This window comes from Orcinus orca, chromosome 17 (assembly GCF_937001465.1).
Source record: "Orcinus orca chromosome 17, mOrcOrc1.1, whole genome shotgun sequence".
Classification (NCBI taxonomy): domain Eukaryota; kingdom Metazoa; phylum Chordata; class Mammalia; order Artiodactyla; family Delphinidae; genus Orcinus; species Orcinus orca.
This window is the reverse complement of record NC_064575.1, coordinates 23083595-23108930: the sequence shown is the minus strand read 5'-3', so window position 1 is coordinate 23108930 and position 25336 is coordinate 23083595. Positions and strand designations below refer to the sequence as shown.

General features: G+C 38.0%; 1 protein-coding gene across 6 annotated transcripts in view; it reads left to right on the top strand.

The window, feature by feature from the left end:
* TPD52 (tumor protein D52) overlaps positions 1 to 25336 on the top strand; it is a 224365-nt gene that overhangs the window by 165117 nt on the left and 33912 nt on the right. The window contains exon 5 of one of the 6 annotated variants that reach the window (XR_007472443.1): positions 1043 to 1123. The exons of 4 other annotated variants lie outside the window; for them this stretch is intronic. The gene's annotated coding sequence lies outside the window, so the exon portion shown is untranslated. Of the gene's footprint in view, positions 1 to 344; positions 1124 to 25336 lie in introns of all 6 variants that reach the window. One more of the 6 variants, XR_007472442.1, reaches the window with a different exon arrangement.

Below are 25336 nucleotides of genomic sequence, written 5' to 3'. Positions count from 1 at the left end.
CAGATCAGGCCTTCATATTTTCAGTTCAGCATATGCATTTGGATTGAACATTACCAGAATTAGCCATTTAAAGTGGGAAACACAGTGGTGTGGGTTCCAACACAAGTTTTTTAATCCAAGTACATATCCAGTATATCTCTAAACACTTATAATTCAGGATTCTGGTTTTTAATGTTCTTTTCCTAACTTTTCTCAAATGATTCTTTGATTCTTGCCAAGTTTTATAGCTAGTTTTTGAATATAGAGAAAATTGGAATTTATTCAGTATCTTAGTCTCTTCAGGATGCTACAACAAAAATACCATACATGAGGTGCCCTGAACAGCAAACCTTTATTTCTTACAGCCCTGGAGACTGGGAAGTCACATAATCTAGGCACTAGCAGATTTGGTGTTTGATGAGGGTCTGCTTCCTGGTTCATAGCCGCTGTCCCCACGTTTTGTTCTCACATGGCAGAAGGTTCAGGGGAGCTCTTTGGGGTCTCTTTTTTTTTTATTTAATTTACTTTTTTGGTTGCATTGGGTCTTTGTTGCTGTGGGCGGGCTTTCTCTAGTTGCAGCGAGCGGGGGGCAAGCGGGGGCTACTCTTCGTTGCAGTGCACGGGCTTCTCATTGTGGTGGCTTCTCTTGTTGCAGAGCGTGATCTCTAGGCATGTGGACTTCAGTAGTTTTGGCTCACGGGCTCTAGAGCACAAGCTCAGTAGTTATGGCACACGGGCTTAGTTGCTCCGCGGCATGTGGGATCTTCCAGGACCAGGGCTTGAACCCATGTCACCTGCATTGGCAGGTGGATTCTTAACCACTGTGCCACCAGGGAAGTCCCTGGGGTCTCTTTTAGAAGGTCACTAACCCCATTCATGAGGGCTCTATCTATCCTTGTGACCTAATCACCTCCCTAAGGCCCCATCTCCAAATACCATCACCTTGGGCATTAGGATTTAACATATGAATTTTGGGGGTACATAAACATTCTTTCTATAGCGTTCAGGAATCAAGGGTGCTTTAAATGCATGTATGCAATTTGTCAAAAGTTTTTTTTTAAAGAACATTTACATTGGACTCAAAGAATCATAAATGTATATCTTCAAGATGGAAAATTTTAAGATGCCAGACTAACTCAAACAGGTAATACCTTGGGATAGCCTAGTCAAGGAAGCTTCCTAATAAATATAAAGTAAGATAGAGCATAATAAATAAATAATTATAATAAATAAATAAATAATTATAAATAAGTAATTTATTTTACTAATAATAAATAATTGTATTTAACATAATAAATAAATTTATTTTATTTTGGTGGGGAAGTGTACCATGGTTTATTTATCAGTGCCCTGTTGATGGGCATCTGGATTGTTTCCAGACTTTTTTTTTTTAACTTTTTATTTTATATTGGAGTATAGCTGATTAACAAGTTGTGATAGTTTCAGGTGCATAGCAAAGGGACTCAGCCATACATATACATGTACCCATTCTCCCCCAAACTCCCCTCCCATCCAGGCTGCCACATAACATGGAGCAGAGTTCCCTGTGCTATACAGTAGTCCTTGTTGGTTATCCATTTTAAATATAGCAGTGTGTACCTGTTGATCCCAAACTCCCTGACTCTCCCTTCCCCCCATCATTCCCTCCCACCTCGTAACCATAAGTTCTTCCTCTCAAGTCTGGGAGTCTGCTTCTGTTTTGTAAATAAGTTCATTTGTATCATTTCTTTTTATATTCTGCATAAAAGGGATATCATCTGATATTTCTGCATATAAGGGATATCATCTGATATTTCTCTTTCTCTGTCTGACTTACTTCACTCAATATGACAGTCTGTAGGTCCATCAATGTTGCTGCAAATGGCATTATTTCATTCTTTTTAACGGCTAATATTCCATTGTATATATGTAACACATCTTCTTTATCCATTCCTCTGTCAATGGACATTTAGGTTGCTTCCATGTCTTGGCTATTGTAAATAGTGTCTTGGCTATTGTAAACAGTGCTGCAGTGAACATTGGGGTGCACTTATTGTTTCGACCAAGAACATAATTTATTTTAATGAAAAAATATTGGTCACATTTTTATAGTTAGCATACATGATTATACTGTGCTAATCAAGTATTCTTCTTATGAATTATAAAAAACTAAAGCCAGACAAACTGCAGGCTGTTAAATAAATTAGTTTACAAGAATTAAAGTGTTTTATTAGTATATATTATGTTGTTATATAGTACAGTTGAACAACTTGGCTAATTTATATATTTTCATGTTATTTTCTAAGTCCCATTATTTCTTCTTTGAGGCATGAGTTGTATAAAAGTGTATTTTAAATTTCCAAACAAGTAAGAATGTTATATTATTAATTTCTAGCATAATTGTATTGTGACCAGAGGAAAAATACCAAATTTTTGAAATTTGTTAAAACTTCCTTTTTAACCCAGTATTTGGTCAATTTTTGTAAATGGTCCATTTTCAAAGCAGTTTTAATGGTAGATTTGTCTTTTCTGCTAGTAATCCTTTAAATTTTACTGTATATAACTTGAGACTGTTTTACCTGTTTCATACAAGTTTAGAACTTTCCTGTCTTCTAGGTAATTTTCTTCTTTTTTCCCATTATGTAGTGACCCTTTGTGTCTATAGAAATGTTAAAAGAAGATCAAGTTTTGCAAAACCCAGCTTCAGTGCTCTGTTTATTCTTTGAGTTCCAGCTCTCTTTTCTTTTTCTGCCTTTCTATAATCAGTTCTAAATTGCTGACTCAGTGATACAATTAAAGAAAACATTTTTTGGTATTTTAACCACTGTGTTTATTTCTTTTTAGCAGGAGCTTTGGTCAGTTTACTTATCCTAACATACCGCTGGATATGGAAGTCTGTTACCTTTATTTTTAATTTAATTGTAATCAAGGTCATTCATGAATATTTGTCTATGTTTATACAAGTTTAGATTTTGAAGAATAAATTAAATCAGAGACATATGGAATGAATTTTTAAATAAGTGCAAAATTTTCCTTAAACTTCTGACATGGTTCTTGCTTGGTATTGATGTTCCATTGACCAATACCATGAGAGATTTAAATGTGGGGAGGCATTCTGAAAGTTAGTGAAATTGGGGACAGTTTTTTCTTTTTGTGATCATTTATATGCTTAAAGCATCTATCCTCAAGGCAGTTATTTTTCATTAGTTAACTTCTTTGCATTCTCAGAATCATTGCAGATATAATTAACATGTAAGATTAACTTCATAAGCGTGAAACTAATTATGGTTGTGTGGTGATGAAAGCAATTAAACAAAGCTTTCTACTTTTTGACTCCTACTAGACTAGAAGTAGTCAGCAACTGCCTGTTCTTCAAAAAGGATATACCTTAAACATATTTTAATTAATAGTATATTATCATTTATGAGGCTACTTGTGGGTATATGGTTTGATTCTGTACCAGAATCTTCTATTGAAAGGACTTCTTTCCTTTGCTAAGTGTAAGAATAAGGATAGTACTACTTAGCAATTTGTTACAGTTGCTTTCATAGGAATATTAATGAAACGGTACAGTGTAGTGTTTATGAGCACTAGATGAGAAGTCATATTGCCTGGGTTTACTTATTTAACAGTGTAATCTTAAGCAAGTTACTTAATGCTCTGTCCTTTAATTTCTTCACTGTAAAAATAATAGTACCTTAGATAAGTCACTTAAAAGAGTATCTGGACCCTAGAATATCAAGCATTTAATTAAAATTGCTGTTGTTTTCCCCCTTAGGAATATATATATTTTTTGGTATCTTTATCTTCTTTTTTAACATCTTTATTGGGGTATAATTGCTTTGGGAATAATTATTAGGCTGTACATTGATGTAGATTTTGGGAAAAATTCAAATCATATACCTTTTTTAAAGTTTTAATATTATTAAGCTTGTGTGTCTTATATATAGCTTATGTCACATGTATACCATCCATGAAGCTTGAATTTATTTACTAGAGACCACTACAGACAGCCTCTGGGTATGTGAAATATCCTCTTGGACTCAAGGATTAGCGATCTCAATCATCTGGTAAGAATTTTCTGTAGAGTCCTGAAAAAGCAGTTCTCTCTCTGTAGGAGTGGTAATGGAGTTTGTGATGTTAGTACTAGTTAGAGAATTATAGTAGTGGTTCTAATAGCAATAGGGGCTAGTGCTTAGTATAGGCAATATTTATTGAGTATTTACATAGTACCAGGTCCTGTTCTAGGTGCTTTACATGTAGTTTATCTTTACAGCAACCAGTGAAGTGTAGGTACTATTAATATATCAATAATTATTTTTTGGATAGAGAAATGGAGGGACATCCCACTTTACAGATGCAGAAATTAAGATTTGGAGGGGTTATACAAAGTCACACAGCTAGTAATTGGCAGAACCAGAATTTGAACACAGTCCTATCCCAAAACATGTACATAAACGCAGATGCATTTCTGCCAGGATGTTTTTGGCTCAGGGCAATGACATTTCATTCATCTTTCGCACTTGTCGCTTACTTTAGCTACGTTTCTTGGCCAGTTATCAAGCAAACCAATCTTAAGCCTATGGTACTGTCTATTCATAGTCTCCAATGAATTGTCTTAGAATTCTATTTTATCCCTGGGTTGGGTTCTTTATTGTTATACTCCCATTACCTTGGGAAGTAGGCATAAAGATAGATGTGTATATACTTGGGACAATATGCTGTTAGTATACAAGCAAAGAAATGCTCACTGCCAGCCTTGCTGATGCCTCGGATCCCTACCTGGATCTTGCCTCCTTACCTGCTCTTTGGCCTTATTCCTGTGGTCTCTAGTGAGTCCTGGCCTGCGTTACTTTAGTTCCGTACTGTGAGCCAGTCCCAATTTCTCTTTGCACCTAACATAAGCTTTTGAAAAAGAAATATGAGAAATGTGACAGAAAGCAAAACTCCAAAAGACCAGTAATTCAATCAATTAGTATATTAATATCAAACCAATGGTGATTTTTCTGCTCTTTTCTGGGCACTCTAAATAATGCTTTCTTTGTATTTTAACGCAAAAATCACTTTATTTGGGTGAGCTGGGGTAGGAGGAGTTTTAGCAGGTGACTTTCCAGTTCTCTCTTGACCTGTTCTGTGCCTCTGGAGACAACTGCTGGCCACAGGGAAGAGTGTGGAGCATTCTTCCGCCTTCACTTCCTCAGCTCTTTAGCCCCCATTGAGCTGTGAACAGTGGCTGAGGACAAAAGCTGTATACACTGTACAAACAGAGCACCAAAGCAGCAGTACACTGAGTCATTCTTCGCTCTGTGTGAGAACTGAGGGGGACTCTATTCATTTCCTTTGTGCTGGTGTCTGTCAACAGCGCTGTTTGAGGCAAGGCCTATTGTGCTGGCCAGTGTTTCTTATTGACCTAAGTCTGTGCCTGCTATGTTCCCAGGGTCGAAGTTGCGAGTGAGAGAATGTTTGAAAAGGGGTAATCATAGGCTAAATGCATTTTGCTGCATTGTCATCTGACCTATTAAATCTAAACTGTGGTCTCCGTTAATGCAAACAGGTAATTATATAGTCACAGCTGCAGCTATTGACATCTGGTTACCACCCCCATAGGAAAAAAATATGTGTTTTTTTGTCTGTGTCGTGTCTAGGTTCTTATATGCTGGACATTAATGATTTTTAACTGAAAATAGATAATGGATTAGGAGGACTAAAAGAGCCGCAAGGTGGGTGCTTTAAAATAGCCTCTGCCACAGCTGTTTGCATATGTTTTCCTTTGATGACACAGTGCATTCCCATGACTCCAGAATGAGTAATCTCCATTCACTTTTAGTTTTTCAGGTGTGTAAGGTAAAGATAATTTTTATGTTTCCATCCCTTACGATCCCATCATACTAAGTCACTTTGGAAGGTCTACCTCTGATAACTTCGTCTTGATTGCTTGCCTACTGGTTTTATCCATTGTGTTTCATTGTCCCGATACCCCGGTATAGGACAGTATTTGCAAGAGCTCCACGCTCCCCAGTCGGTACAATTCTAAATACAAGTACATTGGAGTGAATTGAGGCTTTATGGCTATTAATTATATTAATAAATGCTGTGTTTTCTAGTTTCTTTCAGTATTCAAAGGAGCCAAAGTTATGAATAAATCAGTCCTGGTACATCACATCCTCAATGTCCTTTGGAGACAAAATACGTTTATATTAGTAGAAGAAAACATGTTTAGAAATATGTTCCCACCAACCATGAAAATCCATTTACCAAGAGAGCACTCTATACCTGTATTTCATTCACCTCCATAATTCATTATTTTACAGTATTTTTAAAAGCCTAGTAGGCGATTGACTCTGTGGTAGGTATTGGGTCACAATTTAAAAATAAAAATCTGCTGTCTTAGTTTTTCTGATTCACACTATTACTAGTAGCATTATGAAGTCTATCAGGACGGAACTGAGGCAGGAGACAGAGTAAAACAGTTTTAAGACCTTGTAACTTCGAGGTTTTTCTGATGCTTTGACATTTCCTGTCTCCTAAATGTTTTGCTGCAGTATGTCTCTAAGTGGGTAGTTACAAATCCCGTTGGGACCTTGAGGGGGAAGCACTCAGGATGCCTAAGCGCTTGGATTATGCTGCCCTTTGAGCCAGAGTCCTGTGGACTGGGCTCAACCCATGCCTCCTTGCTGTGCACGGCTCCGAGTGTGTTAGGGCTGGGTGCGGTGCGATGTTTGAGATTGTGGTGGTTATTCAGAGGATAGAAATTCATCACGGCCTCCTGTATCCTGGTACTGGAGATATAATGATGAATAATCGAAAACTCTTACACTCAGGGAACTCAGATTAAATGCCACCTTTTTTTTTTTTTTTTTTTTTTACCATCCTCAATACAAGCACAATTTTGGAAAAAAAAAATGGCCTTGTGATTGAATTTAATAGAATAAATGATACAATAAAATATCAAATACTGAATATATTCTGCATTTGAAAATGGGCAAAAATGAAGAAGTAACCTTTTTACTTTAAAAATTATATTTCCTGTTAATGTTCCTAAGTAAAGTTGGCATATTCTACGTGGAACAACACTGTGTGAAATTAAAATATTTACTAAAATGCATGCTGGTCACTATGTTAACTCTCAGAAATGAAAACTATTTTCAAATTCTTACAATGAATTTTTTTTTTTACAAATAATGATTTAAAAAATTTTAGTACTGTTTCATATATAGAATTATTTTGACAGATACCAAGTATAATCACTTCAAAAGGCTTTTCATATTTGTAAGAAATAACAAACCATATGCCATCTTGTAGAAGCCTTGATTTGGAAAGAACATGGCTCTTGGCCAGCAATTAATTAAGCCACTCTTTTGTTTGACCATATTGTGGTGTTGTATAGGTGTGAAATTTTCTGTCTTCACCAAATAGGAATATTCCTGTGTATCCATGATAGGTATTAGGGAAAGTAGTCAACTTTTGCTGTTATTTTCCTACAAAGTAATGGGAATTATAAGTACAAGTAACTGAAGCACAAGAAGAATTGGGAAAACTATTGGGATAAAATGGGAATATGAATTTGGTACTGGATAGCTGAAAAGTGACTCCTGTCACTTTGGTCCCTTTAAAATTGCCTCATTGTTATCAGGAAGGTAGAAGCTGAAAATCTGTAGATGTCTATTGCTACAGAATATAGAGTGAGAGAAGATTACTAAATTATCTGTTGTGTGTAGTGGGATACCCTGTTGTCAAAAAGAGAAAATAATTAGCCTGACCAATCAATTTCCTGCATTTCTCCTGAATCCAATTCAGATATTCTTAAATTATCTTCAAATGCAGATCTTCTATGATATCAGTTTGTAGGGGCTCAGTTAGGTTACTCAGTCTTCCTCTCATCATGCGACTTCACTTGCTTCTCATTAGAGCAGAATTAACTTTTTATTCAGGATATAGTAGTTAAACAGAGTTATGGGCTTGGGTCTAAAGATTGCAATCAGGGAAGGCTGGCCTCAACAGAGAGCTTCCTTTCACCCATTTTGACCATTGTCACTGCTTCCCCTCATTCATCCTCATTGCTGTTGATCTTAGCAAGAGACCCAGAGACACTATTGCTTTGCTTACAAATAAGGTTTTATGTTTGATCTTTTTCATTTTGTAAAAGATAAAGCACCTAAGTCTTAAAAGGGTGCTTTCTTTTTTTAATGAACAGCAGTGGCTCTGGGAATTTCAAAAGCTCTATAATGTTTTGTTCATATGGTTAAAAGGATTCACAACAGACATTGTGATCCGAATACTTGTTTTCTTTCTCTTAATGGAAAATTATTTCCCTGAGGTTAAACATGATTAAACTGTAGAAGTCTTCTGCACTTTACTCCAAACCCTAACAAATAAAACCAAACTCCACGTATATTTTGGAGTGGCTTCCTGAACCCTAGCCTTAGATATTGAGTTTCTCCTTTACAGTAAGTACTGGTAGCAATTACTGTACCGTGGTTACCTGCACGCACCCACCCACGCACCCTGCTGTGCACTGCTACAGTCTGGAATTTATCTTTATCTTTGGGAAGAGTGAAAGCATATCAAAGTGCTTCGCAAATAATTGTAGGTGGGTGCAGTACAGAGAGGGTTAACCATCCAGCATTTTCAGTGGCTTAATTAAGCTCTGGCAAAGAGCCAGGATCAGTAGAAAATGGGACAACCGCAGAAACCAGTGGGTTTCAGCATCTTGGCAAGGTCTGGAGCATTCAGCAGCAGTCTGTGCTTGTGCCTACCTGTTGTGGGAAAGTGAGAGGCTGTCCAGACAAGGGACAAAAGCAGCCAGGCATTTTCCCATCCAGCTTTCCTTTTGTATTTGTCTCTTTAAAAAGGAGGCAGGAGTACCTGTGATCCAGCAGACTGTAGTGGTTCACTGCACTGTGCTTTGCACCGTGCAAGGAGGGGCTAGTTTAAACCCCCTGAGGAAAGCCCTGTCACCTCTCTGAGGCTGCACTGTGTGGAAAGCAGTCTTCCCTGTAAAACAGGATGTTGTCAGGACTTGAGGTTTGGGAATGATCCATGGGGAGATTTGGCAGTGTTGAGAAGTTTCAATCAGTCAGTGTTTATTTAGCCTCAGTGTTTTTTCAAGAAAAGAAGTACTAGAGTTTTATTGTAGTTGTTATTGATAAAATTAATATTGATCATAAGATTATGAGCCTTTGAAATAAAATATCATTATCAATGTGTATTATTTTAAAAAACATACCCTAGTTTTGTGAAGTGTACAAACCTACACTTTACCAAGGATTGTAATTAAATACTTTCTACTTCTCTTCTTAGCTAAAATAAATTGATTTGCTATTTGAATGGTTCATAACTCTCTTAGGACTAAAGCTTCTAATCTTTCCTTTATACCAAAAACCCATATTGTAAATGTGCTTGAATTTTTTTCTGCCAAAAAAATTTTCTGGGCAAAATTATTTCAGATAGGGGAAACCACTTTGCATTAGAAACGTCCTCTGTCCCATTTATTTAGAATTGTACTGTTTCATCTTTCAGGATGAAACCCAACTTTAAAAAACTAACTATAACAAAAATATAACAAAGTCTTGTATATCTTAGAGAAAGCTGTGTTGTCTTTTTATTTAGAAAAGCCAATTTTCCTATAATTATTAAAAATAGGTTTTTCAGCAATAAAAATAAAGTATTGATACATGCTAAAAAAAATTTAAAAATAATAAAATAAAATTAAAATAGGTAGAATACATCCCTGGGAGTAACAATTCTATTTTTTTTCATGTTCTATAGCCTTTGTATATTAATAACAGTATTTTGGAGCTGATTTGGTTTTACAATTAAAGTCAGATTAACAATAGAATGTCACTAGTTCAATAATCTTTGCTGCAGTTAAAATAACATAATCCTGTACACCCTAATGTTTTATAAGCTCACATGTGAAAACAGGAAAGAATTTCATTTTAAAATCTGTTGTGTAGCTCCAGCTGTTAAAGGGCTACTGCCATTGTCTATACCACACATTTATTTTGGTACTCATTCATAGATGGGCTTGTATTATTTATTTAACTCTCCAAACTAGATTGTAACCCCATATCTATCTTTAAGGCAGTGTTGTACAAAGGCTTAGAGTGAGCCCTTATTAACTACAGTTGTGTAATTTGCTTGATTCAAGTGAGTTGAGCAGATCAAAAGTAGTTTGGGTATACTTGGGGGTTAAATTTGAAACATTTCTTACAAGATCTAAGAAAAATTCACCCTGACTTTTTTTTTTTTTTTTTTTTTTTTTGCGGTACGCGGGCCCCTCACCGTTGCGGCCTCTCCCGCTGCAGAGCACAGGCTCTGGACGCGCAGGCTCAGCGGCCATGGCCCACGGGCCCAGCCGCTCCGCGGCATGTGGGATCTTGCCAGACCAGGGCACGAACCCCTGTCCCCTGCATCGACAGGTGGACTCCCAACCACTGCGCCACCAGGGAAGCCCCCACCCTGACTTTTTATACCAGCAGAATCTAGTGTCTGTAGTTTTGAGCACACGCCAACGTTTTTGAGTGTTTTAGCTGTGTGGACAGAGTGGAGCAGCGGGGCAGCTGCCACTCTCTACATCAGTTTGTGTTGATACACACCCATCAGCAAAGTCTCTGAACTCCCTTTTTTTTTTTTTTTGTAAATGTCTTTAAAAACTTGTTGGTGTACCAATCAAAATTAGTTAGCAATAAAAATCATTTTTAAAATAGCCTTTGAGTTCCTCTGAATCTCAGCATTTTCTCCTTCACTCACGGATCTCTTTTCATATGATGCTATCTGGGGGAGATTTGCAAAAGTGATGATAACATGTTTCTCTTCTAGCTCTTGCTTTGAAAATGTTGCAAAAGATAAAGACATTGTAATACAGCATGGATGAACCCTAAAAACATTATGCTAAATGAAAGAAGCCAGTCGCAAAAGACCACATATTGTATCATTCTCTTTATATGAAACATCCAGAACAGGCAAATCCACAGAGACAGAAGGTAGATTTGTCATTGCGAGGGGCCAGGAGAGGGGGAAATGGGGAGTTTCTGCTAATGAGTGCAAGGTTTCTCTTTGGGGTGATAAAAATGTTCTAAAATTAGGTGTGACCATAGTGGCACTAAATGAATAAACTCTGTGAATATACTAAAAATCTGAATACACTCTGTGAATACACTAAAAATCACTGAATTGTATACTTTAAATGGGTAAATTTTATGATATGTAAATTATAGCTCAGAAGCTGTTTTAAAAAGCTGTAATAATGGGAAATATTGTAGATAAAAAATTATTAATATTCTATGCTTATAGTTAACCTCTCCCAAAGTACCCCACTTTAGCATAGTAACTATAAGTTGTATGTGAACTAAACCATTAGCCTAGCTTGCAGTAATACTCACAATATAGCAGTTAATCTGTACAGTCCTGAAAGTTGACCATTTAAAAGACATTTTGTGTTCTTGGACCACATCATTATCAGCAGAGTTAAAATGCATTCATTCAGCAAATATTTGTTGACTTTCTACTATATTCCAGGTACGGTCCTACATGTTAAAAACACAAAGATGACCAGAGCATAGTTTTTACTCTCCAGAGTCTCACCATTAGGAGGGTGGACAGACAAAAGCAAAAGCATACCTAACGTGTGACAGTGTCATCATACTCGCCATCCTAGAGTGGGTTTTGGGAATGCTGTGTCTACCTCAAAGCACTTGGGAAGTTTCTTTGAGAATAGGAGTTTGGTCTAATTGGAGGAAAAAGACAATGGGCCAGAGAGATGAAAGCTTCTAGGCAGAGCGAATGAGTGGCTCATGCCAAGGCCCAGGGGACAAAGGGAAAACAAAACAAGCCCAGACAATTCAAGAACTGCAAGTGGCCCAGGTCTCATCTGAGGTCAGAGTTCATGTGGTGGGAGCTGCCACATGAGGCCAGCTGTGCCAGGAAGGCAGGCAAAGTTTCTAGTACCAAGGGCCTGATAGTCTTTGCTAAATTCTCAAAAGAACAGTTCTTAAGAACTGCTCATTTGTTATAAATTTGTTAATTTATAATCACTCAACTTAAGTGCAGAAAGGAAGTATTCAGTTCAGCCTTTCATTTTTTAGACCAAGGGCCAGAGAACTTTGTTCAAACTAGGACTGACACCTAGAACTCTTCTGAGTCCCATTCCAACAGGTTTGGTCCTGTATCACTTGCCTTTGGAAAATCAGAGGCTGAAAGGTTTAGTAACCCGCAGTAAATGTTAGCTATTCTTAATTTTCAGAAACATTTCTAATACTGTCCAGTAATAACTAAGAAGTACTGAAAAATTGTCATCTTTACACATAGAAAGTCAACTTTACCCATAGAACAAATGCTTCAACCAAAACCTTTGTTTCGAAATTTGATTAGAAGCATAGATTTATAAAGTGTATTACTTTTTTTTTTTTTTTTTTGCGGTACGCGGGCCTCTCACTGTTGTGGCCTCTCCCGTTGTGGAGCACAGGCTCCGGATGCGCAGCTCAGCGGCCATGGCTCACGGGCCCAGCCGCTCCACGGCATGTGGGATCTTCCCGGACAGGGGCACAAACCCATGTCCCCTGCATCGGCAGGCGGACTCTCAACCACTGCGCCACCAGGGAAGGCCCAAAGTATATGACTTTTTGTTTTAAGCCACTAAGTTTTGGAGTGGTATCTTACATAGAAAAAGATGACTGGCATAGATTCTAGTACCTGAAAGTAGAATACTGATATAAAAATAACCTAAGAATGTGACTTTGGCTTTGGGACCAGGCAGTGGATGGAAGCTGTATGAACATGTTAGCAGGAGCCTAAGGGGCATCAAGGAGACTGTCAGTGAGGGATTAGACGTTACTGGAAGTTGAAGGAAAGGGTATCTTTGTTGTAAAGTGGACGAAATTTGGCAACATAATCACAATAATATGGAAAATTGAAAATGTACCTAATGAACTAGATGACCTAGATAAGGAGCTTTCCAGGCAGAGGTTAAAGGTGCCCCCTGGCTTCTTCTACCCTTTATAATAAAATGAGAAGAGAGGAGAGATAAGCTAAAATACAAGATGCTAACTGTAAAATCAGCCAGGACTTGCTGGGTTCAAAAATAAATTTATTTTCTCATTCTTTGCCTCTCCAGATAGTAGATGATTCTAAAATTACGAAATGGCTTATGGGCAAAGGTGAAATCCAAGGGTGCTGTCAGGGAAACATGGTCTAAAGATGACGTCAAAGATGTCACTGTAAAACCCTTTATCCAGACCTCAGAATGATTTCATAAGGAGGTATCTTATATACCCTTTCAAATAGACAGAAGGTCCTCTTAAAATCTAAAGGGTGTGCCTCACTGATCTTTTTTCATTAAATAGATTAAATAGACCTTCTAATATTCTTAAGGACATTATTCGGTAACAGTTTTAAAGTTAGAGAAGGGCTTATCTCAACAAGATTTGTGGGTGTGACTTTGCTTTGGTCTAATGGAGTGAATTCCAGTATTACTCAGAAAACTCACAAAATTTTTAAGAGAATTGTATTGGAGGAGACACTGTTAGCTGTGACTAAAAGGGACAGAGACTGTCTAAAATGAAGAGGTATTTGGACTCCTGGATTTCTAAGGGGAGGAAACAGGCTGAGAAAACCACTATTCCACTGCAAATGCAGGCTACCTTTTATGAAAAAGGAAACATAGTTCAGAGGATGGAACCAAGAACCCAGAGGGCAGAGAAGAGCCCTAGAGAGTCATTCCCAGATAGTAGGACTAAGCCTTAATCAAGCATCTGGCAAGATTGACTGGATTTCGGAGTTGTTATGGGCCAGAACCTGCTATGTGCCTCCTTTTTCCCCCCTTTTTAGGACAGAGGGTCTAGAGCAGTTATCTTATGCCTGTCCCACCAGTGTATGTTGAGTATTTATGTATAGAGGCGTGTACTTTGTTTTTTTAGTTTATAGGGCTTCATATCAAGAGGAATGGCAATAAAGGATCTGTTCCCATGGAACCACACTAAAGGTGTCTCATTTGCACCTGGACTTGATTTAGATCATGAGATCTTGGACTTTGAGCCTTAGCCTGATGCCACCTTACTAAATGAGACTTTGTGGAGATCTTGGGAGGAGGGAATGTGTGTATTTTGTTTGTGAGGGGAAAGTAAATAATTTGTGGGCAGCATCAGACTGTGCTGATTTTTAAACATATCCACAAATTCTCTGATGCTCCTGCAATCTAGAGGTGGAGTCTAATTCCCTTCCTTTTGAAGATAGGCTTGTCTTACAGTCTCACTTTTCACAAATGGAATGCACTGGAAGTGACTGAGGAAGTGACATGATTCTGAGGCTAGGTCATAAGACGATTCTACCTCGGTTTCTCTTTGGGAATTTAGCTGCCGTGCTGTGAGGGATCGCAGACCGCATGGAGTGGCCAAAGGTAGGTAGTATTCTGGGTGATAGCCCCAGCTGAGGTCCCAGCCACATCCAGTGTCATGTGCCATGCCTGTGTCTGAGGAAGCGATGTGGGGAGCCCTGGGTGAGAACTGCTAGCTAGTTTGGGGTTGGTAAGTTGCTTGGTCAGAGTGGTTATGAGTTTTGTCTTGTTTGGCAGTTAATCTTTTTTTTTTCTTTTTTCAATCCTTTAATTGAAGAATACCACTCATAAAGAAAAGTGTACCGATCCTACGTATACAGCTCAATTATCCCGAAGTGAACACACATATGTAACCATCACCCAGTTTAAGAAATAGGAAACTACTAGGGACTTCCCTGGCGGTCCAGCGGTTAGGACTCTGTGCTTCCACTACAGGGAGCCCGGGTTCGATCCCTGGTCTGGGAACTAAGATCCTGCATGCCAGCGTGGTATGGCCAAAAAAAAGAAAAACAGAAATAGGAAACTACTGGCACCTCAGGTGCCTCACATGTGCCCGCTCTCAATCACTACCTCCTCTCTCCTTTATACAGGTCATCCCCATCCTGACATCCACTGCCAGAGATTAATTTGGCTGCTTTTTACCTTTATTTAAGTGGAATCATAGAGTAGGTGGATTTTTTGTCTGGCTGCTTTTGCTAGCCTGTTGATGACCATATTCGTGTGTGTGACAGTAGTGTATGCATTTTTGTCACTGGACAGCAGTGTACTAATGGAATTGAAACCTCACTGTCCTCTGCAGCAGCAGGAGAATTATGCATACTGCTTGTGTCATGAAATATGCAAGCAGAGTGGCATTGTATTTTTTAAAGCAAGAGAAAACGGCTGCAGCCTGCTGAGTGCAAGCAGCTGCTGCTTGATGTCTTCCACTGTGAGAGCACCTTTCTGACAGGTTCTCAGGCTCAAGTCTGAGGTCAGAACAGGATTAGGACAGGAACCCACTTTGCACTGACAGCTGCTCCGTTAGTCAGTGCACTGACTTCAGCTCCATGGCTTCCAAGGAATGTTTAATTAATTTTCTCACTACCAAAAGTTATCTCTGAGAAAGCTGTAATCGTGTTTTAACTGGGTTTTTTTGGTGTGTGTATGTGATCGGTTATCATTTTCCCCCAAATCCGATGAAATTTTTGTCCCTAAAGCTCTTGGATGCTTTACCTAACACAAATTTATCACATGTATCCAATTGTGAATGTCACTATCCAGTCTTCTCTTTATTATTATCCAGGAATAGATCATTTGCTTTGCAGACCTAGGCAGCTCTCAAGAGACACCCAATCATCCATCGTATTGAACAGCTGGTTCCCTGTAGCAGGGAAACTGCTCATGGGAAATAAGGAACTCTGTTGAGGGTGTGGGACGCTTCCCTATGTGGAGGACCCAGATACAAGGATGTGGGAGGAATTGAGCTAGTGAGGACAGGGATGCATCTGCTGTTGCTCTTTCTCTGATGGTGGCTTTGTTTTGTGGAGATGAAATTCCAGACCATTTGGATCTTGGCACCAGAATGCTTCATAGGAAGAACATTTCTACCTCTGCACGAAAGCTAATGTCATTCTCTTGCCAGATAGAATACAGTGAGATTTCTGTTTCCAGTGGAAATATGTTTGTTCCTATTCTCTATTTATTTGGTACACAGCTCATTGATGATGAGCTTAATTTTGGAAGGCCAGGGTAGGAGGAGAAAGAAAATAGGCTTACTAGAAAGTTAGTTTCTTCTAATATACCATGTTAAATCCACCATGATGATACCCCTCAATCTATATGATTAAAATTGTTTCTATCTATCTAGCTATGATCTAGAAACCACTGAGAATATTCCAGCAAGTTTTGAAAGGGGGTGTTTTTGAATGGTTTGATTTAAAATATGGACAATGTAATACATAAAATTCACTTAGGGGAATAGGCATCTATTTTCCAAAGTTGATAAAATAGGTTCTGTGAGATCTGTATTACTACCAAAAGTGCAATATCTTATGTACCAAGATGTTTTCAGCGCTTAGAATTCTTCAGCTGCAGTTAACAGAAAGACCCACTTTAACTGTCTTAAACAATAAGGAAATTTATTAACTAAAATAACAAGGAATTCAGAGGTAGGACAGTTGTAATTTAGTTGTGATGAGTGCCCTGGGTCCTCCTCTTTGTAATTCTCTAGTCTAGACTAGCCCTCCTCTCCATATAGGTTTGTACTCAGGCTGATCCCTTTATGGTTGCAAAATAGTGGTGACAATGCCACCAGGTATCACATCCAGAATTGACAACTTAAAGATGCAGAAAAGGGGGTATCTCTTTCTTGTGTCTCTTTTTTTTTAAAATTTTTGTTTATTTATTGGCTGCGTTGGGTCTTTGTTTCTGTGTGTGGGCTTTCTCTAGCTGCGGCGAGCGGGGGCTACTCTTGGTTGCGGTGTACAGGCTTTGGTAGGGGACTACTCGGCTTCTCATTGAGGCGGCTTCTCTTGTTGCAGAGCATGGGCTCTAGGTGCGCGGGCTACAGCAGTTATGGCTCACGGGCTCAGTAGTTGTGGCTCACGGGCTCTAAAGTGCAGGCTCAGTAGTTGCGGTGCACAGGGCTTAGTTGCTCCGCGGCATGTGGGATCCTCCCGGACCAGGGCTCGAACCCGTGTCCCCTGCAGTGGCAGGCAGAGTCTTAACCACTGCGCCACCAGGGAGGTCCCCTTGTGTCTCTTTTAAGAGTAAGAAAACTTTCCCAGAAGTTCCCCTGCAGATATTCGTCTGTGTGTTATTGGTTGGAATTTCATCACATGCTAAGATACAAAGCAATCATTGACAGGGGGAGAGACCACCATGACTGATTCAGACTTGTCAGGATCTGCTAGGCTGGCTGCGAAATTTGCAGGATTCACTGCAAAGTGAAAATGTGATGCCCAAGCCAGGGGCAAGGAAATTAATCTTCCCTTCCCATGGTCCCACAACCCTAATTCACCATGGAGGGCAACCCCAGGAGATTGCTGCCTGTGTGCCAGGATGCACAGAGGAATTATGCCCTAATGTCCTGAGGCACATTGTGTATAAAGAATTAACTTCTATACATACAGCTGATTAACTTTGTTATATAGCAGAAACTAACACAACATTGTAAAGCAGTTATACTCCAATAAAGCTGTTTAAAAAGAATTAACTTCTTATGATCCCTGGGAGAATTGATAAAATAGTCATTCAAACCATTATCTGTAGGACTTCTGTCTCTGGCTGAACGCCAGTTGAGAAAGGCTGCTAGAGGGTCCACTGAAGACCAACGGCTTTGTTACTGTTTCATCCAAACTACCTAAAAATAAAGATAAACACCAAAATATTAGATAAGCAAATGTCCTATTGGTAATATGAGTATTACATGAAATATGAAAACGTTTTTAGTTGTACCCTTGGGGTGAAGGAGTGAGATCTAAAAGATGAAATATGGAAATACTAGTCAAACTTTATGGTCACATCCAGTATTTTATTTTTAGCTGGTGATTCTGTTAAGCCAGCCTCCCTCGCATCCCGGAGATTTGGTGTTTATTGGCAAATCGTTTTCCTATCAACAAAGTCACAAAAAATGATTTTCTGTCATGTGAGGGGAGCAACAATTACTATGAACCAACCTTCAAGTAGGTATATTATGCCAAGAACTATAATATACATATTAATTATGCCATATAATATTTGGTCATAAGAGATACCTGGGAAGGTACAATTCAAGACAGTATTTAGTGAAATATAATCATGGTGACAGCACCAGTCCCTCTAAGTGTTAAAATTTAGAGCTCTGTTTTTGCTTCCAAGGTTCAGGCAAACCACTGCTTTATGCTGTATCACTGATGTAATTATCTTTACTCCACTAGTAATTGTCAGACACATCCCATGCTACTTGATTTCCCACTCTATACCAACTCATGATAACAAAATAAATACCAGCTACCAAAACTAGACCAAAGTGTCACAAGAAAAGAGAACTACAGACAATATCTCATGAACTTGGATGTAAAAATCCTTAATGAAAGGCTAGCCGTCCAAAAGTAATTTTTTTAAAGGAGTAATACATCCTGACTCAAGTGGAGTTTTTTCTGGGAATGTAAGTTCACTCAGTGTAATTTATCATATTAATAGAATAATATTACCAGACACAGAGCATTTGACAAAATTCAACACACATTCATTAATTAACATTCAGCAAACTAGGAATAGAAGGGAACTTCTTCAACCTAATACAGGCATCTGTGAAAAACCTACAACTAAGATCAAACTTAATGGTGAAAGGTTCAATATTTTCTAAGATCAGAAATAAGACACAGACGTCCATGGATGTCCCCTTTTCACCACTTTTTTTCAAAAGTAATTTTATTTTTTAATATTTAATTTATCTATTTATTTTTATTTTTGGCTGCCATCGGGTCTTTGTTGAGGCACGTGGGGTCGTCATTGTGGCATGCGGGATCTTTCATTTTGCCGAGGGGGCTCTTCGTTGCAGTGTATGGGCTTCTCTCTAGTTATGGCACGCCGTCTCCAGAGCGTGCAGGCTCAGTAGTTGTGGCGTGGGCTTAGTTGCCCCGCGGCATGTGGGATCTTAGTTTCTCAACCAGGGATTGAACCCGTGTCCCCTGCACTGGAAGGCGGATTCTTTACCACTGGACCATCAGGGAAGTTCCCACTTTCACCCCTTCTATTCAACATTATACTGAAGGTCCTAGCCAGAGTAGTAATTAAGACATACAGTTTGGGGGCTTCCCTGGTGGCGCAGTGGTTGAGAGTCTGCCCGCCGATGCAGGGGACACGGCTTCGTGCCCCGGTCCGGGAGGATCCCACATGCTGCGGAGCGGCTGGGCCTGTGAGCCATGGCCGCTGAGCCTGCGCGTCTGGAGCCTGTGCTCCGCAACGGGAGAGGCCACAACAGTGAGAGGCCCGCGTACCGGGAAAAAAAAAAAAAGACATACAGTTTGGAAAGGAAGAAGTGAAACTGTCTTTATTTGCAAAAATCACAGTCATATATGTGGAAAACCCAAAGGAATCAGCAAAAACCTAGTAGTACTAAAAGTAAACTTAGCAAAGTTGCAGGATATAGGATCAGTATACAAAAGCTAATGTATTTCTGTATACTAAGAAATAAACAATTAGAAAATTAAATTTTAAAAACTTTATTTACAATAGCATAAAAATGTCTAGGAATAAATTTAATGAAAGATGGATATGCAAAACCTCCACACCAAAACACAAAAGATCACAACAGGAAATTCAGGAAGACCTACATAAATGGAGGCATCAATATTGCAAATTAATCTATCGATTCAAAGCAATCTCAATCAAAGTCCTAGCAGACTTTTATGAAGAAATTGATGAGTTGATTTTTAAATTTATTGAAAAGGCAAAGGAACTAAAATAGCCAAAACAATCTTGATTGCTTCTTATCTGATTTCAGTACTTATTATAAAGTTACTGTAATGAACACAGTATGGTACTGACATAAGAAGAGACATATAGATCAAGGTTTGAAAGGGTTGGTTGGTTTTCATGGAGATCCTGCACATGTTTTATGTTTATTCCTAGATATTTTATCTTTTTGTTGTTGTTGCTAGTGATATCTTTTCATCTACTATGTCTTCATACTAATTTTTGTTTATAACTATGATGACTGCTTGATTTTTGTTTGTTATTTTTGTATCTAGTCACTTTACTAAATTTATAGTTTGTAATACTTATTACTTTGATTATTTTAGGTTTACCACAGCATAACCATCACTGTGAACAATGAAAATGTGTCACCCCCTTCCAATTTTTATGTTTTTCTGTTTCTTTTTGTTTTCCAAATACACTGGCTACATTAGCACTCCTTGTTATTAAAGTACAAGAGTACCAAGTTGCAGGTTTTCTTTTTTGTCTATTAAGCTGATTTTTTAGTACTTAGCATTCTGAAATTTTAAATTGAAATGATGCCTTTTAAGAAAAGCTTCTAATTTTAATTGGAAAGTAATCATTTTGTAGATCTATGATTAGTGACTTGCTGATACTTTTTTTTCTTTACTGTAAAAGTAACTGGAAAATTTAGAAATTATGTAAGAACAAAGAAAGAAGAAAATGAATCCTGTCATTTGCAAGTGGTCATTGGAAATATAATGGTGTGTTGCATTCTAGGGATTTGTTTCCCAAGTAGGATATCTTGAACAGAGAAGGTGTATTTTAATATGTAGTGAATGATATTTTTAAAAGCTAGCTATAATTTTGGCAAATTGTTCTCTTCCTATAAGATTTTGAACCTTGGAGTAAATATTAAATTGGATTTCTGTCAAGAAAAGTAAGACTCTTTTGGCTAGGAGGATTGTTTGTATTTTCATTAGTAGGAAAGAGCTTATGTTCCAATATCTATTTCTGCCTCACTTCAAGCAAACACATATTAAGAGAGTAATCCAAGAATGCCACACTGTAGTATATCAAAACATGACTATTGTCATAGAATTTCCTGAGTTTTTTTTCAGGTGGAGGGAAGGGTGAGATGAGCCCAGAAGAGAGGTAACAGATTATTGCCATAGTCAAGGTGTGATTTAACTTTGACTTAATGATTTAACTTTGGACAGTGGTATTGGGGCTGTAACTTTGGACAGTGGTATTGGGGCTCATGAAATATTTAGAAAATAGTAAGCAGTGGAATTGGTATTTAAAGTGGAGCATTGGGGTCAAAAAGGCTTTTTAGATTTCTATTTTAAGAACCTTGGATAAGAAAAATTTGGTCTTGAAATTGTGTTAGACCTTTTTGGATTGGTCCCTAACAAAAATTAGATTTAGTAGTTTTAGGAAGATTTCTCACTAATCTCTTTCACTCTTATTGTAAAATGTGGCTTTACAGTACGTACCTTGTAGTGTTGTTTGAAGGACTTAATAAGTTAATATTAAGAATATTGACTTGGGCTTCCCTGGTGGCGCAGTGGTTGAGAGTCCGCCTGCCGATGCAGGGGACACAGGTTCGTGCCCCAGTCCGGGAAGATCCCACATGCCGTGGAGCGGCTGGGCCCGTGAGCCATGGCCACTGAGCCTGCACGTCCGGAGCCTGTGCTCCGCAATGGGAGAGGCCACAACAGCGAGAGGCCGCGTATCGCAAAAAAAAAACAAAAAACAATATTGACTTATTAAGAATATTGCACTGGGCACATATTAAGTGCCCAGTAAATGTTAGCTATTTTTCTTCTGATTTGCACAGCATTACTTGTATGGACTTGCTTTTTCTTTTATTCTCTCCCGCCTTTTTAGACTGTATAGTTTCTTTATATATAATTTTGAAAAATTTGAAATCATTCATTATATTGACAATTAATGGGGTATTATATTTATTCAGGTAACATAGAAGTAAAGGAGGAAAGCTCTGGAGCTGCACATGTCCATTGAGTTGACTCCTTGACGTGAAAGCAATATTTAAATCTGTAAAAATACAGCATTCTTGTAAAATAGTAAAGGAATGGTTAACTTTGTTAAGTATATCTTAATAAAACCTCTTTTTAACTGGAAAACTATAGGAAAAAAAACAGCTACCTGAATGTCCACCACCTAGAATTAACAAAACATTGGTTTTGGTGGCGGTGGTTCTTCTTGTTATTGTTTTACTTCAGATTTCTTCTTAATCAAGGAGACAAATCAACAGGTTAAAAAAAATTGAGGCCCCCTCTTGTATAGTTGGGTGAGGCTAACTGAGACAGACCCAAACAAACCCCAGAATTCTAATGCCTTACCACTATTTCTCACTCATGTAACACTGCCATGTCACTGTTCCTGGGTAATGGCTGGCGATGTAAAGACCCAGACTCCTTTCATTTTATGGCTCCCGCATCTGCAGCACATGTTCCAAGGTCACAGTGCTCATGTGGATCAAGCTGATGGAAAAGGAAAGAGAAACTGTGGAAGGCATTCCCACTGATTAAGTTCCTTGGTCTTTGTGCGACCAGCCTCGTTTCTGCTCATATTCCTTCCATTGGTGAGAAAATGTCACATGACCCCATGTAAAGGTGCTGGGAATATAATCCTTGACCTGCCAGCAACAGCATGAAGAGGGTTCAGAAATCTATGGTTAATAGCCAGTTTTCTCTGGTATATTTAGTTTGTTTAACTCCCCCATACCATTTACCTTTCTCTCTAGGGGTAACTATCATCTTGAATATATAACATATAATATGTACTTTTTAATATTTTTACTCTATGTGTGCATAGCCATAAAGAATATATGATATTGCTTTTTGTGTGTGTTTTTAATTTAAACATGTTATTTTATTTTAAAATGTTTTATTTTATATCATCTTGTAACATTTTAACTCAACACTATATTTTTGATATCTATCCAAGAATCTACATTGAGATCTAGTTCATTCACTTTATCTGCTGTATAGATTCTACTCTATAGATATACCTCAATGATTGTTTATACTTTTCCCTACTGATGAAACTTTAGGTGGTTTCTAGTTTTTAATATTTTAAATATTATGAGCATTAGCATTCTTATCTGCATCTCCAGAGACAAATGCATTTGTTTCCTTATATTATCTGAAAGCTTAATCATTGGATTGAAGACTGTATATACATTTTCTGTTTTATTAAAATGCTGCCAAATTGCTTTCTAACATTATTATTCCAAAGCTTATGGTGGTTCCCATTTTCCCTCATATTCATCAAACTTTGGGGTTTTTTTTAAGACTTTATTTTATTTTGACAGTCTAATAGATGATATATTTTTATTTGCTTTTTCCTCATCACTATAAAGTGACGTTGAACATCTTTTTTATATATTGGCCAATCAGGTTTCCTCTCCTATGGGTTGACTGTTCATATTCTTCATCCATTTTTCTATTTGACTTTTTTTTTCCTACTGATTTATATATTTTTATATATTCTAGATATTCTTTCTTATATATGTTACAAATTACCTCTTTTCAAAATGTCCTTTTTGTACTTTTGTACCTTTTTCACAGTGACTTTTGTCATGCAAGGGTTTTAAATTTTGGTATAGTCAACTCTGCCCATCTTTTCCTTCAGGAATGGCTCTTGCAGTCTTAAAACACAGCCTACAAATTCTTTGCACATTCTTCCCATCAAGGAAGGTCTGTATCCCCCCCTTGAATCTGGGCTATATAATTCCTTGAACAATAGACTAGCAGAGGTGACATTGTGCCTGTTTTGGGGCCCAGGCTTTAAGAAACTTATAACTTGCAATTCCTGTCTCGTGGGATGTTTTTGAAATACAACCACCATCCTGTGAGGAAGCCCAAGCCCCGTACAAAGTTACATGTGGACAACAACCAGCAGTCGGTTGTAACTTGACATGTCTGTGAGTGAGCCGTCCTGGAACTGTCCCAGCCCAGTCACCCCAGCAGACATGGTGTGGAGCAGAGGTGTGCTGTCCCTGCTGAGTCCTGCCAAAATTTCAGATTCTTGAGCAGAAGAAATGATTGTGGTTATTCGAAGCCACTGTTTTAGGATAATTTGTTATCCAGCTGTAATAGGTGTGTCTCATCTGGAAAAGCCTTTTCTACCCTGAGGTCAAAAAGATATTTCCACTGTTTCTGTACAATGTATTCAAAGCTTGATTTTTCACACTTAGTTTCTGTAATATATCGGTAACTTATTGTTTTTATTGTTACAGTATACATATAACATAAAATTTACTATTTTAATCATTTAAAGGTATACAATTGGATGGCATTTAGTATGTTCACAGTGTTACGCAACCATCATCACTGTTTATTTCCAGAACATTTTCATCACCCTAAAAGGAAACTCTGTATCTATTATACAGCTTATCTTTGTGTATGGTTTGATATGGAGATATACGTAATTTTTTTTTCCAGATGTAAACCAACTTTCCCAATACATTTTATTGAATGGCCCTTCCTGTTTCTTACAAGATTAAAATGTTTTCTCTATTGTATACTAAGTTCCCTATGTATACTTAGGTTTGTTTCAGGACACTTTATTCTTCTCAGTTCTCTTGCTGAGGGATTTAGGAAAGTAAATTTATATTTATAAACACACTGCCTTTTGGGTAGGCTTCTTTCCAACATCCCTTTAGTAGTTCTCTCTGTACAGTTATGTGTATATATTTTTCTTTAATACGATAACAGATCTCTGAATGGCTTTCCATGTGAGCAGGATGCTAGGACTTTCCAAAATTACGTACTGGCTTTGTCAAAACTTATTATAGGTTTTGTATAAAGTCATATGTTCCTATGCCAATCAATCTAACTATATTATTAATAAACACCCCTTCTTGATAGTAATAGTTAGTTGATTTGAAATTTTGTATTTGACAAGATTGTAGCTTTAAATAGGATTAATCTTAAGTATACATATCTTACTTCTGTTCCACACTGGCTTAAGCAAGTGTGGTCATGCTCTATTCTTGGGTTCCTTCTGTAGATAATGGTAACCTCCAAAGAAATTTGAAGCAGGTAAGGACTAGCTACTTCCTTTAACATCATTATCAAGTTATAATGAAAGCAAATCTCAGACCCAATTCTGCTGCACATAAAGACACACATACAGAGATTTGTTAACTAAGTATTAACAAGCAGGCACAGACAGGACAGTACTTGGAACAGGAGGAAATCCCTGTTCTCGGTCCTCAGAGGGGCTCTGCCCAACACCTTGCAGTAAAGGGGTCACTTAAAGGGGAATTCTGTCTCCTTTATACCAGCAACAGGCAAACAGAATCCTCCACGTTTCAGGCCGATAGAGGAGTGTTTGATTTAAAAGGAGGGCATCGTCCATCAAGGAAAGCATCCATGCCCAGTTGGTTCCTAGGCTTTTTTGGTGAAAGGATGGAACAAATTGTTAAAATACTCTTTAGCCAGCCCATATTTCTTGAATGCTTTTTATTTCACAAATGGGAGCCCATTTTTAATATTCATCATGCTAGTTATGGGCCACTATATTCACCAATGAAACCTTTTCTGACATTCAGTATGGTGATTAGCAAAAGGTCAGTTGTCCACTGAAATACAGATATTAGAGGCACTTATAGGA